We start from the raw sequence: 12,425 nt of genomic DNA, 5'->3' as shown, positions 1-12,425 counted from the left end.
ATAACTCCTTTACCATTATATAATGTCCTTCTTTATCTCTGACAATATTCCTTGTTCCAAAATCTACTTTGTCTGATATAATTACAGCCACTGCAGGTTTTAGTGTTTGCATGGTATATGTTTTTCTGTTTAATTTTAACTTGTTTAGGTCTTTATATTTTGCAGAGAGTATATAGTTGGGATTCTTGCAGAGAGTATATAGTTGGGTCTTGTTTTTATAACCAATCTATCTCTGTCTTTTAATTGATATTTAGACCATTTACATTTAATGCAATTATTGATATGGTTGAATTAAAATCCACCTTCTGCTCTTTGTTCCCCTTTTCATCTTTTTATGCCTGCTTTTGGATTGAGTATGTTTTAACATTCCATCTTATTACGTATACCTCTTTTAGTGTTTTAGTAGTTGCCCAAGGTTTACTATATACATCTTTAATAAATTATAGACTACTTTAAAATAATATTATACTGCTTTATGTGCAGTTTAAGAATCTTAAAATAGTACACTACCAATTCCTTCCTCCTATTTTTGTGCTATTTTTATCATATATTTTATTTTTATTTATTTATTTTTTTAATTTTATTTTGTCGATATACATTGTGGCTGATTATTACTCCCCATCACCAAAACCTCCCTCCCTTCTCCCTCCCCCCCTCCCCCCCAACAATGTCCTTTCTGTTTGCTTGTCGTATCAACTTCAAGTAGTTGTGGTTGTTATACCTTCTTCCCCCCCCCCCCGGTTTTGTGTGTGTGTGTGTGTGAATTTATATATTAATTTTTAGCTTCCACCAATAAGTGAGAAAATATGGTATTTCTCTTTCTGTGCCTGACTTGTTTCACTCAATATAATTCTCTCGAGGTCCATCCATGTTGTTGCAAATGGCAGTATTTCATTCGTTTTTATAGCTGAGTAGTATTCCATTGTGTAGATGTACCACATTTTCCGTATCCACTCATCTGATGATGGGCATTTGGGCTGGTTCCAACTCTTGGCTATTGTAAAGAGTGCTGCGATGAACATTGGGGAACAGGTATACCTTCGACTTGATGATTTCCATTCCTCTGGGTATATTCCCAACAGTGGGATAGCTGGGTCATATGGTAAGTCTATCTGCAATTGTTTAAGGAACCTCCATACCATTTTCCATAGAGGCTGCACCATTTTGCAGTCCCACAAACAATGGATGAGAGTTCCTTTTTCTCCGCAACCTCGCCAGCATTTATCGTTCAGAGTCTTTTGGATTTTAGCCGTCCTAACTGGGGTTAGATGGTATCTCAATGTGGTTTTGATTTGCATTTCCCGGATGCTGAGTGATGTTGAGCATTTTTTCATATGTCTGTTGGCCATTTGTATATCTTCCTTAGAGAGATGCCTACTTAGCTCTTTTGCCCATTTTTTAATTGGGTTGCTTGTTTTCTTCTTGTAAAGTTGTTTGAGTTCCTTATATATTCTGGATATTACTCTTTCGTCAGATGTATATTTTGCAAATATTTTCTCCCACTCAGTTGGTTATCTTTTAACTCTGTTAATTGTTTCTTTTGCTGTGCAGAAGCTCTTTAGTTTGATATAATCCCATTTGTTTATTTTTCCTTTGGTTGCCCGTGCTTTTGGGGTCGTATTCATGAAGTCTGTGCCCAGTCCTATTTCCTGAAGTGTTTCTCCTATGTTTTCTTTAAGAAGTTTTATTGTTTCAGGGTGTATATTTAAATCCTTAATCCATTTTGAGTTGATTTTAGTATACGGCGAGAGGTATGGATCTAGTTTCATTCTCCTGCATATGGATATCCAGTTATCCCAGCACCATTTGCTGAAGAGGCAGTCCCTTCCCCAGTGAATAGGCTTGGTGCCTTTGTCAAAGATCAGATGGCAGTAAGTGTGTGGGTTGATTTCTGGATTCTCTATTCTATTCCATTGGTCAGTGTGTCTGTTTTTATGCCAGTACCATACTGTTTTGGTTATTATAGCTTTGTAGTATAGCTTAAAGTCAGGTAGTGTTATGCCTCCAGCTTTATCTTTTTTTGCTCAGCATTGCTTTGGCTATGTGTGGTCTTTTATTGTTCCATATAAATGACTGGATAGTTTTTTCCATTTCTCAGAAAAATATCTTTGGAATTTTGATGGGGATTGCATTGAATTTGTATATCACTTTGGGTAGTATGGACATTTTCACTATGTTGATTCTTCCAATCCAAGAGCATGGGATATCTTTCCATCTTCTTGTATCCTCTCTAATTTCTCTCAGCAGTGGTTTGTAGTTCTCATTATAGAGATTTTTCAGCTCCTTGGTTAACTCAATACCTAAGTATTTTATTTTTTTGGTGGCTATTGTAAATGGGCAGGCTTTCTTGATTTCTCGTTCTGCATGTTCAGTATTGGAGAAAAGAAATGCTACTAATTTTTGTGTGTTGATTTTGTATCCTGCTACTGTGCTGAAATCATTTATCAATTCCAGCAGTTTTTTTGTAGAGGTTTTAGGCTGTTCGATATATAGGATCATGTCATCTCCAAACAGGGACAGTTTGACTTCATCTTTTCCAATCTGGTGTATCACATTTATTGATTTGCGTATGTTGAACCAACCTTACATCCCTGGGATGAATCCCACATGATCGTCATGAATAATTTTTCGTATGTGTTGCTGTATTCTGTTTGCTAGTATTTTAGTGAGGATTTTTGCATCTATATTCATCAAGGATATCGGCCTGTAGTTTTCTTTTTTGGTTATATCTTTACCTGGTTTTGGTATCAGGATGATGTTTGCTTCATAGAATGAGTTTGGGAGATTTGCGTTCGTTTCAATCTTTTGGAATAGTTTGTAAAGAATCCATGTCAATTCCTCTTTGAATGTTTGGTAAAATTCTGCTGTGAATCCATCTGGTCCTGGGCTTTTCTTTGTTGGGAGCCTTCTGATAACAGCTTCAATCTCCTTTATTGTTATTGGTCTGTACAAATTTTCTACGTCATCATGGTTCAGTTTTGGGAGCTTGTGTGTGTCCAGAAATTTATCCATTTCCTCCAGATTTTCAAATTTGTTGGCGTATAGTTGTTTATAGTAGTCTCAAATGATTCCTTGTATTTCAGATGAATCCGTTGTAATATCGCCTTTTTCATTTCTAATTTTGGTTATTTGAGTCTTCTCTCTTCTTTTTTTTTTGTTAGCCATGCTAATGTTTTGTCAATTTTATTTATCTTTTCAAAAAACCAACTTTTTGATTCGTTGATCTTTTGAATTGTTTTTTGGTTTTCAATTTCATTCAGTTCTGCTCTGGTCTTAATGATTTCTTTCCATCTGCTAACTTTAGGTTTGGATTGTTCTTGTTTTTCTAGTTCTTTAAGGTGAAGTGTTAGGTTGTTCACTTGCCATCTTTCCATTCTTCTGAAGTGAGCGTTTAATGCAATAAATTTCCCCCTCAATACTGCTTTTGCAGTATCCCACAGGTTTTGGTATGATGTATCATTGTTTTCATTAGTTTCAAGAAATTTTTTGATTTCCTGCTTGATTTCTTCTTGGACCCATATGTCATTAAGTAGAATGCTGTTTAATTTCCATGTGTTTGTATAGTTTCCAGAGTTTCATTTGTTATTAATTTCTAGTTTTAATCCATTGTGGTCTGAGAAGATACATAGGATAATTCCAATTTTTTTGAATTTATTGAGACTTGATTTGTGACCTAATATGTGATCTATCCTGGAGAATGATCCATGTGCTGATGAGAAGAATGAATATTCTGAGGTTGTTGGGTGGAATGTTCTGTAGATATCTGCCAATTCCAATTGGTCTAGAGTCTTGTTTAGATCTTGTGTTTCTCTACTGATTCTTTGCCTAGATGATCTGTCTAATATTGACAGTGGGGTGTTCAGGTCCCCTGCTATTATGGTATTAGTGTCTATTTCCTTCTTTAGGTCTAATAGAGTTTGTTTTATAAATCTGGCTGCTCCAACATTGGGTGCGTACATATTTATGACTGTTATGTCTTCTTGATGGATCAGTCCTTTTATCATTAAGTAGTGTCCCTCATTGTCTCTTTTTATGGTTTTTAGTTTAAAGTCTATTTTGTCAGATATAAGAATAGCTACTCTAGCTCGTTTTTCTTTTCTGTTTGCATGGTAAATCTTTTTCCATCCTTTCACTCTTAGTCTGTGTGAATTTTTATGGGTGAGGTGGGTCTCTTGTAGGCAGCATATTGTTGGGTCCTCCTTTTTGATCCAGACAGCCAATCTGTGTCTTTTAATTGGGGAATTTAAGCCTTTTACATTAAGAGCTGTTATTGAAAGGTGTTGATTTATTCCTAGCATTTTATTGGTTGTTTGGTTGTCTTAGGTGTCTTTTGTTCCTTGCTTTCTGATTTGCTGTTTGTTTTCTGTGTTTGTTGGTTCCTTAGGTTGTAGATAGCATTTTTGTTTGCTTGTTTTCTCTTCATGGATGCCATTTTTATTATACTACTGGGTATTGATTTTTCTTGGGTTTTTATGGCAGTGGTAGTTATTTTTCAGGAACCAAACCCAGTACTCCCTTGAGGATTTCTTGTAAGGGTGGTCATGTGGTAATGAACTCCCGCAGTTTTTGTTTGTCTGAGAAATATACTATTTGCCCTTCATTTTGGGAGGATAGTCTTGCAGGGTAGAGTATTCTTGGCTGGCAATTTTTGTCTTTTAGTATTTTGAAAATATCATCTCATTCCTTTCTAGCTTATAGGGTTTGTGATGAAAAGTCTGATGTTAGCCTGATTGGGGCTCCCTTGTAGGTGATTTGACGCTTCTCTCTTGCAGCTTTTAAGATTCTCTCTTTGTCTCTGAGTTTTGCCAATTTGACTATGACATGTCTTGGAGAAGGCCTTTTTGGGTTGAATACGTTTGGAGATCGTTGTTCTTCCTGGATCTGAAGATCTGTGATTTTTCCTATACCTGGGAAGTTTTCTGCCACTATTTTGTTGAATATGTTTTCAATGGAATCTCCATTTTCCTCCCCTTCTGGAATACCCATGACTCGGATATTTGAGCGCTTAAGGTTGTCTGATATCTCTCTCAGATTTTCTTCAATGTCCTTGATTCTTTTTTCTTTCTTTTTGTCTGCTTGTGTTATTTCAAACAGCCCATCTTCAAGTTTAGAGGTTCTCTCTTCAACTTTGACAAGCCTGCTGGTTAAACTCTCCATTATGTTTTTTATTTCGCTGAATAACTTCTTTAGTTCAGCAAGTTCTGCTACATTTTTTTTCAGGACATTGATTTCTTTGTACATTTCCTCTTTCAGATTCTGTATACTTTTCCTCATTTCATTATGATGTCTAGCTGTGTTTTCTTCTATCTCATTCAGTTTCCTTAGAATTATCACTCGTAATTCCTTGTCAGTCATTTCAAGGGCTTCTTGTTCTATAGGATCTAGAGTTTGAGATTTATTAACTTTTGGTGGTGTGCTTTCTTGGTTTTTTGTATTTCTGGTATCTTTTTTTTGATGTTTATTCATTGTGGCAGGGGGTTTCACAGTCCACCGGTTTGAGACTAATGACTAACTAGGAAGTTGCTGTGGTTGCCAATTTCGTATAGCTACCTCCGTGGCTGCTCAGTTGGCCTCTAGTGCCTTGTGTGTGTGGTTGCCTCGGGTCTTGGGCTTCTCCGGGGAGCCACCTTTCTGGTCAGCTTGGACTCTGCTGGGCTGGTGGATCACGTTCCACAGGGTGTGTGATCGCTGTTGAGCTTTCACTTCCTGTGCAGGACTTCTCCCTGTTCCGTGTGCTCTGGCCCAGGCTGTTGGATCGTGCAGTGGCGACCCCACAGGGTGTGTGTTTTCTGTCGAGTCTCCGCCTCCCTGGCCGCACGTCTCCTCACTCTGTGCGCACTGTGCTGGGCTGGGGCGTGTCTTCTGCAACCCTCGTCTATCAGCTGGGCCTTCAAGACCCTGCTCGGCACCGCCTCGCCCAGGAAGTCTACCAGGTTTCTGCTAGGCACAGACGACCGGTCGCTCTGGGTGCCTTTGTAGCACTGTATAGATCTTTCTCGGGACTTGTTCACCTTTGTATCCCCCTGGTATAAACCAAGTCTAGCGCCCGCCTGCAGCCAGCTCTCCTGCAGGTTCAAGCGGACCTGGGAACTCTCCTACCACACTATTCCCAACCAGAAATTGGTTAGGCTTTTTTCCGAACTGGTGGCCGCAGAGATGGTATCTGCCTCCCAGTAACAGGAAGTTTACTTGGCGCCGGAGTCCAGGGTGTGGTGGAGTGACAGTCGGCCCACCCGTACTGCCTTGCCCTCCCGACACTGGCCGGGGACACCCCACGCCACCAACCCGCAAGAGAACCGCGGAGGGAGTGGGAGGGGAGGCCGGCCCGCAGCCTCCGGAAAGCCTCAGTGACGGCCGAGCCGGGTGGAGCTGCCAGCACCTGGGAAAATGGAGGCAGCCCCGGGGCAGTGAGTGGCCTGGTGATGCAGGCGGGAGCCGGGTGGGCGTCAGCCCCCCATACAGGGCTGGTCCAGGGGTCACTCACAGGGTTGTGCCAGGTCGGGTGCTCACTCTCTGCCTCTTCTTTGCCGCCTTCCCCGTTCTCGGCCACTGCCACCTTGGGCTGTTCAGTTGCGGCGCGGCTCGGGTGCTCCCAGGAATCTTCTTTAATGCCAGCCTGAAACCTCGAATCCTGAATAGAGCAGCTGGCCACCTTCAGTGTGGCCCAGCCTCCAGGATCCTGGCTGCATCCACAGCAGCCCTGGCACCGTGTTCCCTGTTTTGAGACTCACTTTTGCAGCTAAGAAACAGTTCTTTTCCTGCTCCACACTTCAAAGCTGTTGCCTGTAAATGAGGCAGCCTCTCCTGCCAGGGGGCAAAGTTGCAGTCACCCCCCCACGACCGGCCACCAGCAGCGGTCCTCCCTTAAGAGATGGCAAGAGGAAGGTCCACAAGTTTCCCGGCTGCCTGAGGCCCAGTGGCCGCCTTTTCCACCTCAGCTACTCCGCGCCAACCGCCGCAGCCACCGCCATCTTGAAACGCCTCTCGTAATTCCATTTATTTTATTTTTATATATGCTATAAAACCACAATACATTGCTACTATTTTTGCTTTAAACCAGGGGTTGTCAAACTTTTTCTTAAAGGGACAGATAGTAAATATTTTAGGCTTTCAATTCATACAGGCTCTGTTGTGATTACTTACCTCTGTCATTGTAGCCAAAATCAGTCACAGACAACGTTTAAAGTAATGAACATGGCTGTGTTCCAGTAAATCTTTAGTTATAAAAATAGATCACCAGCCCAGAGGCAATAATTTGCTAATCCTTGCTTTAGATAGTCAAATCTCTTCTAGAGCAACTAAAAATAAGGAAAAAATATATTTTATATTTACCTTTAACCATTTCCAAAGATCTTAACTTCTTTTTGCAGATCCAAGTTTCTGTCTGGTATAATATTCCTACTTCCCAAAGAATTTTCTTTAAGTTTCTTTAGCACAGTTCTGCTGATAATGAATTATCTTAGTTTTTGCTTGTCTAAAAAAAAGTTTTATTCTTCATTTTTGAAAGACATTTTCTCTGGTTTGACAGGGTTTTGTGCCAACACTGTCATCACCTCATTGTCTTCTGGTTTGCATCATTTCTGATAAGTATACTGTAATTTTTATATTTGTTCCTTTGTGTGTAAATCCCTTTTTTAATCCCTGGCTGCCTTAAAGGTTTTCTCTTTATTTTTGGCTTATAGCAGTTTGCATATAATGTTTCTAGGTGAGTGTATGTGCGTATGTGCTGCTTATCCTGCTCTGCTTTGGTGTTTTTCTCGGAACTTCTTGATCTGTAGTTTTATGTCATTCACTATTTTTTGAAAAATCTTGGTCATTATTTCTTCAAATATTTCTTTTGCCACATTCTCTTTTCTCTCTCTGGGATTCCAATTACTCCTGTGTTAGATTATTTAACATTGTCTCACGGCTATTGGATGTTCTAGTTTTTTCACTCTTTTTCCTGTATTTCAGCTTGGGTAATTTTTATCGATCTATCTTCAAGTTCACAGAACCTTTCCTTGGCTCTTTGGAACCTATTGCTAATTTTATCAAAAGAATGCTACATCTCTGCTACTCTATTTTTTATTACTAGCATTTCTATTTGATTCCTTTTTGTAATTTTCATCTCTCTGATAATCCTCCATGTTCATACGTGTTGTACAAACCAGCTTCAGAAATGCCATGAAGTTCTCAGAAATAATCATGTCCTCAATGCCTTAGCGTGCTGGGATGGTGAGTAGCAAGCAGTCTTTGGGCTGAATCTGTCTATGAGAATATTCTTGCAGAGGATGACCAGGATGACAACCCAGAGATTCTCTGTGAGAGTCACAGAATCTCAGAATTCTAGAAGCTTGTAGTTTTGCAATCTTAGAAGGTAGGGTTCCAAACAAATGTGTTAGATTTTAGAGTTGAATTTCAGAGTTTGAACACCTCCAGGGATGGGAGTTCACACCTCACAAGGCAGCCAAAGCCAAAGAGAAGCTGTCTTCCTTCAGTAGGGGGATATTACTATACCACTAGAGGGAAGCCAGTCCCTGTTCGGTGTGTCACAGTCACAACAAAAGCAGGATCTCCCTTTCTTCTCTCTGTCCTCCACTCCCATATATACCGGGAGTGAGACAGTCAATAATCTTACGAAAAACTAAGGTGTATCAGTATACACTTTTGTTTGTTAAAGTGCTTGTAATGCAATTGGGTAGGAAGGTCTTAGTTCCTTTCTGTAAAAGGAAGAGATTTTTAAAAGGGACTGTTGTTAAGCCTTTTTCGACCCTCTTTTCTTTAAATTTGCTTTACTAAATCTCTGTTGACAATAGGAGCTGATAGCAAGACAGAATATTAGGAATTCTTTTAACTTCACTTTCAATGACCTCATCTCTAAAGTGGGATCAATTTCCATTCTGTTTCCCTATTAGGCCTTAAAATGTTACAATGTGATATCAAAAAGATCTAATGATATATCATTATGTGAGAAAGGCAAGTAGTAGGACAATGTTATATTGCAATGTCATTTGTGAAAAATGAATGTGTATGTATGTCCAGGGAGGGGGATAATAGTTGATTTCTGGGTGGTAAATTGTGTATGTTTGTGTTCTATTTGCTTATGTATATTCTCCAATTTTTCTATGTTGAATATAGTTAATAGAAAATCAAAGTATATAAAAACTCCAGAGTTCTATACAAATAAAAGGAATGGTTGTCACTGGCTCATGGAAAGTCCCTAACTGAATTTATTTATTTATGTTCCCCCTTTATTTACACACGATTCTCAACCAGGGACAATGTCCACACCCTACCACCAGGGGACATTTGGCAAAGTCTAGAGATACTTTTTCATTGGAACACTAGGGGAAGTAGTACTACTGGCATCTAGTGGGTAGCGGGTAGAGGCCAGGGATACTGCAAAACATCCTGCAGTGCACAGGACAGCCCAACACTTAGAAGGAATTTACATCAAATACTAGCCCCAGGCAAGTTGACATCGAGTAAGAAAGTACAGATTTTATATTATAATTTATTTAACCAATCTTGTCTTATAAATATTGAATTTGTTCCCAATATTCTGCTGTTATAAACGATAATAAAAGAATATTATTGTATATGCATTCTTAGGAAATGTGTAAATATTTTTTCAAGACGGATACCAGGAAGTGGAGTATTTGGGCCAATGGGCATTTTCATCCTTATTTTTAACACTAACTTTAAACCTAGCAACATGGATGGAGCCTAAAAATAGACACAAAAGAAAAAAGCAAGAAACAGAATGAGATTCTAACATGATACTATTTATATTAACGAAGCATACACAGCAACAAAGCAACAATACACACCTTTACAAAAATAGATACAATATATACTAAATACATCAGAATTGTCACCTACGGTGGGGAAAGAAGTGGTGGAAATCCCTGTTTGTCTACCTCAGCGCTATTGACACTTAGGGCCAAGGAAGTCTTGTTGTAAGAGTGTGTCCTGTGCTTTGTAGGACACTTAGCAGCTTCTCTGCCCTCTGTCCACCAGATGCCAACAGCAGTTGTAACAAGCAAAAATGTCTCCAGATATTGCCAAATGTTCCCTGGGGAAGAAACATTGCCCCCAGTTGAAAGCCACTGGTGTAAATAAAGGAAGATAAATAGACTCAGGCAGGAGACTTGCATGAACCCAGAATGATAGAGCCCCAAGAATATGATTAACTCAATCTTTGGCATCCGAGTTTCTGAAAGAATAACTGAAAAATGTTACTGCCAAATTGTCCTCCAAATTGGCTATACAAATTCGTATTCCCAACAGAGTGTGAAAAGGCTTCTTTCCCCACACCCTTGCCTACACCTGATATTATTAACCATCTGTCGCAAACGTTTACTAAGAGCTGAGCACTGCACCTTCCTGCATGTTTTCTGCTTAAGCAATTTGGATGGTATGATGGCTAAGGTCCCTTCTAGTATTATATAATTCTAGACACCAGTGAAATGACTTGAGGGGAGAAAAGGTTGAACAGAATAAAGGGGAACAAGAGAAACTTGAAGTCAAAGAGCTGCTGGATAAAAGCCTCTTCTTCAGGTGGGGCTCCCATAGCTCTGAGTTCCTGCAGCTGGAGTCTTCCAGACTCATTCATTCAAGGCCTATTTACTGAGTGTCAGATGCTATTCTAGTCTAGATCAGCCCCTGAAAAGGATAATTCTCTTCCCTGGGAAACAGCTAAAGGAAAAGTCAACTGTTCGGTCTTTATGCTTAATGATATACTCTCCTGGGCCCGCCCCGTGGCTCACTCGGGAGAGTGCAGCGCTGGTAGCGCCGAGGCTGCGGGTTCTGATCCTATATAGGGATGGCTGGTGCGCTCACTGGCTGAGCGTGGTGCAGACAACACTGTGCTGAGGGTTGCGATCCCCTTACTGGTCAGAAAAAAAAGAAAGATATACTCTACTGACAAAAGAGCTTCCTATTTTTATTCTACTGACAAAAGAGCTTCCTATTTTATATCAAGCTTTCCTGGATATCTAACATCCTTTGAAGGACCTTAATGACTCTCATCTCTCCTCAGAGAAAGGAGCTATAACCATTCAACAGGTAAAAACAAAGAAGGGATTTTTCCCAAAGCCTCAAAAACAACCAAAAGGAGAGATAAGATTGCTGAAAGCCAGTCTCCCGTCTCCAAGTATGGAGGTAAACTTGTTCTTGAAGACTAAAGAAAATTACTTTATCTCTAGGCCCTAGTTTCTTTCCTGCCCAGCCTTCCTCATGGGATGTGTAAAGATCTTAGCAGCTAATTACTATGAAAAAAGGATGTCATTTATTGATAGCTAAGCGCAAATAAATGCAAAACATTGTAAAGATTATATTAGGCCTCTGAATATCAAAACTGGAAGACTTTTCTGATAATTTAGCCCAAACTTCTCTTGAATCCTTTTCCTCTCCACCCTGCCATTTTACAGACAAGCTAACTGAGGCTTAGAGATGGAAAGTGACTTGTTCAATAGTCACAAAGAAAATACCCAATATTTTACTGTCACTTTGACTCAGAGGACATTTTGTTATTAATGCATTAAAATCCATAAACACCAGCTTTTCTTTCCATGTGATGGTTAAAGAGACATTCTTGTCCCTTTCCTCCTCCCTGAATGTGCCTCACTCCGATGTACACCCCAGGGTTGAAAGGGAGATAAAGCTCAAGAGTGGGGTGGAAAATCTGCTTCCCACATCGCTTCGTAATTTTACAAAATACTGAAAGTTTAGTGATTCGTACTTCAGGCTTTATCAAATCCCTACCTTGATAGAGCCCCACTGAAGTTACCCTGCCAAAATATCCTGTCCCCATAGACAGCTTTTAGCAGGACAAGGAGATTCCCTTGGGAGTCCTGTAAAATGTTTTCTAACGCTCTGCCATGCTTGGATTTGGTAATTGTAGGGGTATCCCCGTCCAGGGCAATTGGAAAACTAATGTCTTCTTCACTTGCAGGCATCTTGGCCATCCTCATCCCCAGCCTGGACCTGGTCATCTCCCGGGTGGGCTCTGTGAGCAGCAGCGCCCTGGCCCTCATCATCCCACCCCTCCTGGAGGTCACCACCTACTACTCAGAGGGCATGAGCCCCCTCACCATCGCCACGGATGCCCTGATCAGCATCCTGGGTTATGTGGGCTTTGTGGTGGGGACCTACTAGGCCCTCGATGACCTGATCCAGCCTCAAGACTCTCTGCTCATTCCCAATTCCACTGGCATCTTGGAACAGTGACCAATTTCAACAAGACACTTCTTTCACTCCCTAAACTGACATTCTAGCTTTGTTTGAACAAAAATCCTTCTTTAATTGCTAATGTCTGTATTTTTAGGAGGCTGCCATGGTGCTGGGAAAGGAGCACAGGAAGGAGCTCGTGGATCTGAGTTCTAATCCTGGGCTCTCTCATTTGCTCCCATTTGGTCTGATCCAGGCCAACTCCCTTTGGGAGC

General features: G+C 40.4%; 1 pseudogene; it reads left to right on the top strand.

Annotated features, from left to right (window-relative positions):
* LOC134370622 (proton-coupled amino acid transporter 1-like) overlaps window positions 1-12,210 on the top strand; it is a 50,536-nt pseudogene extending 38,326 nt beyond the window's left edge.
* The last annotated feature ends 215 nt before the right edge of the window (window positions 12,211-12,425 follow it).

The sequence above is a fragment of the Cynocephalus volans genome, chromosome 2, assembly GCF_027409185.1.
Source record: "Cynocephalus volans isolate mCynVol1 chromosome 2, mCynVol1.pri, whole genome shotgun sequence".
Classification (NCBI taxonomy): domain Eukaryota; kingdom Metazoa; phylum Chordata; class Mammalia; order Dermoptera; family Cynocephalidae; genus Cynocephalus; species Cynocephalus volans.
The sequence above is the reverse complement of the archived record's forward strand: the minus strand, read 5'-3'. Positions and strand labels throughout refer to the sequence as shown.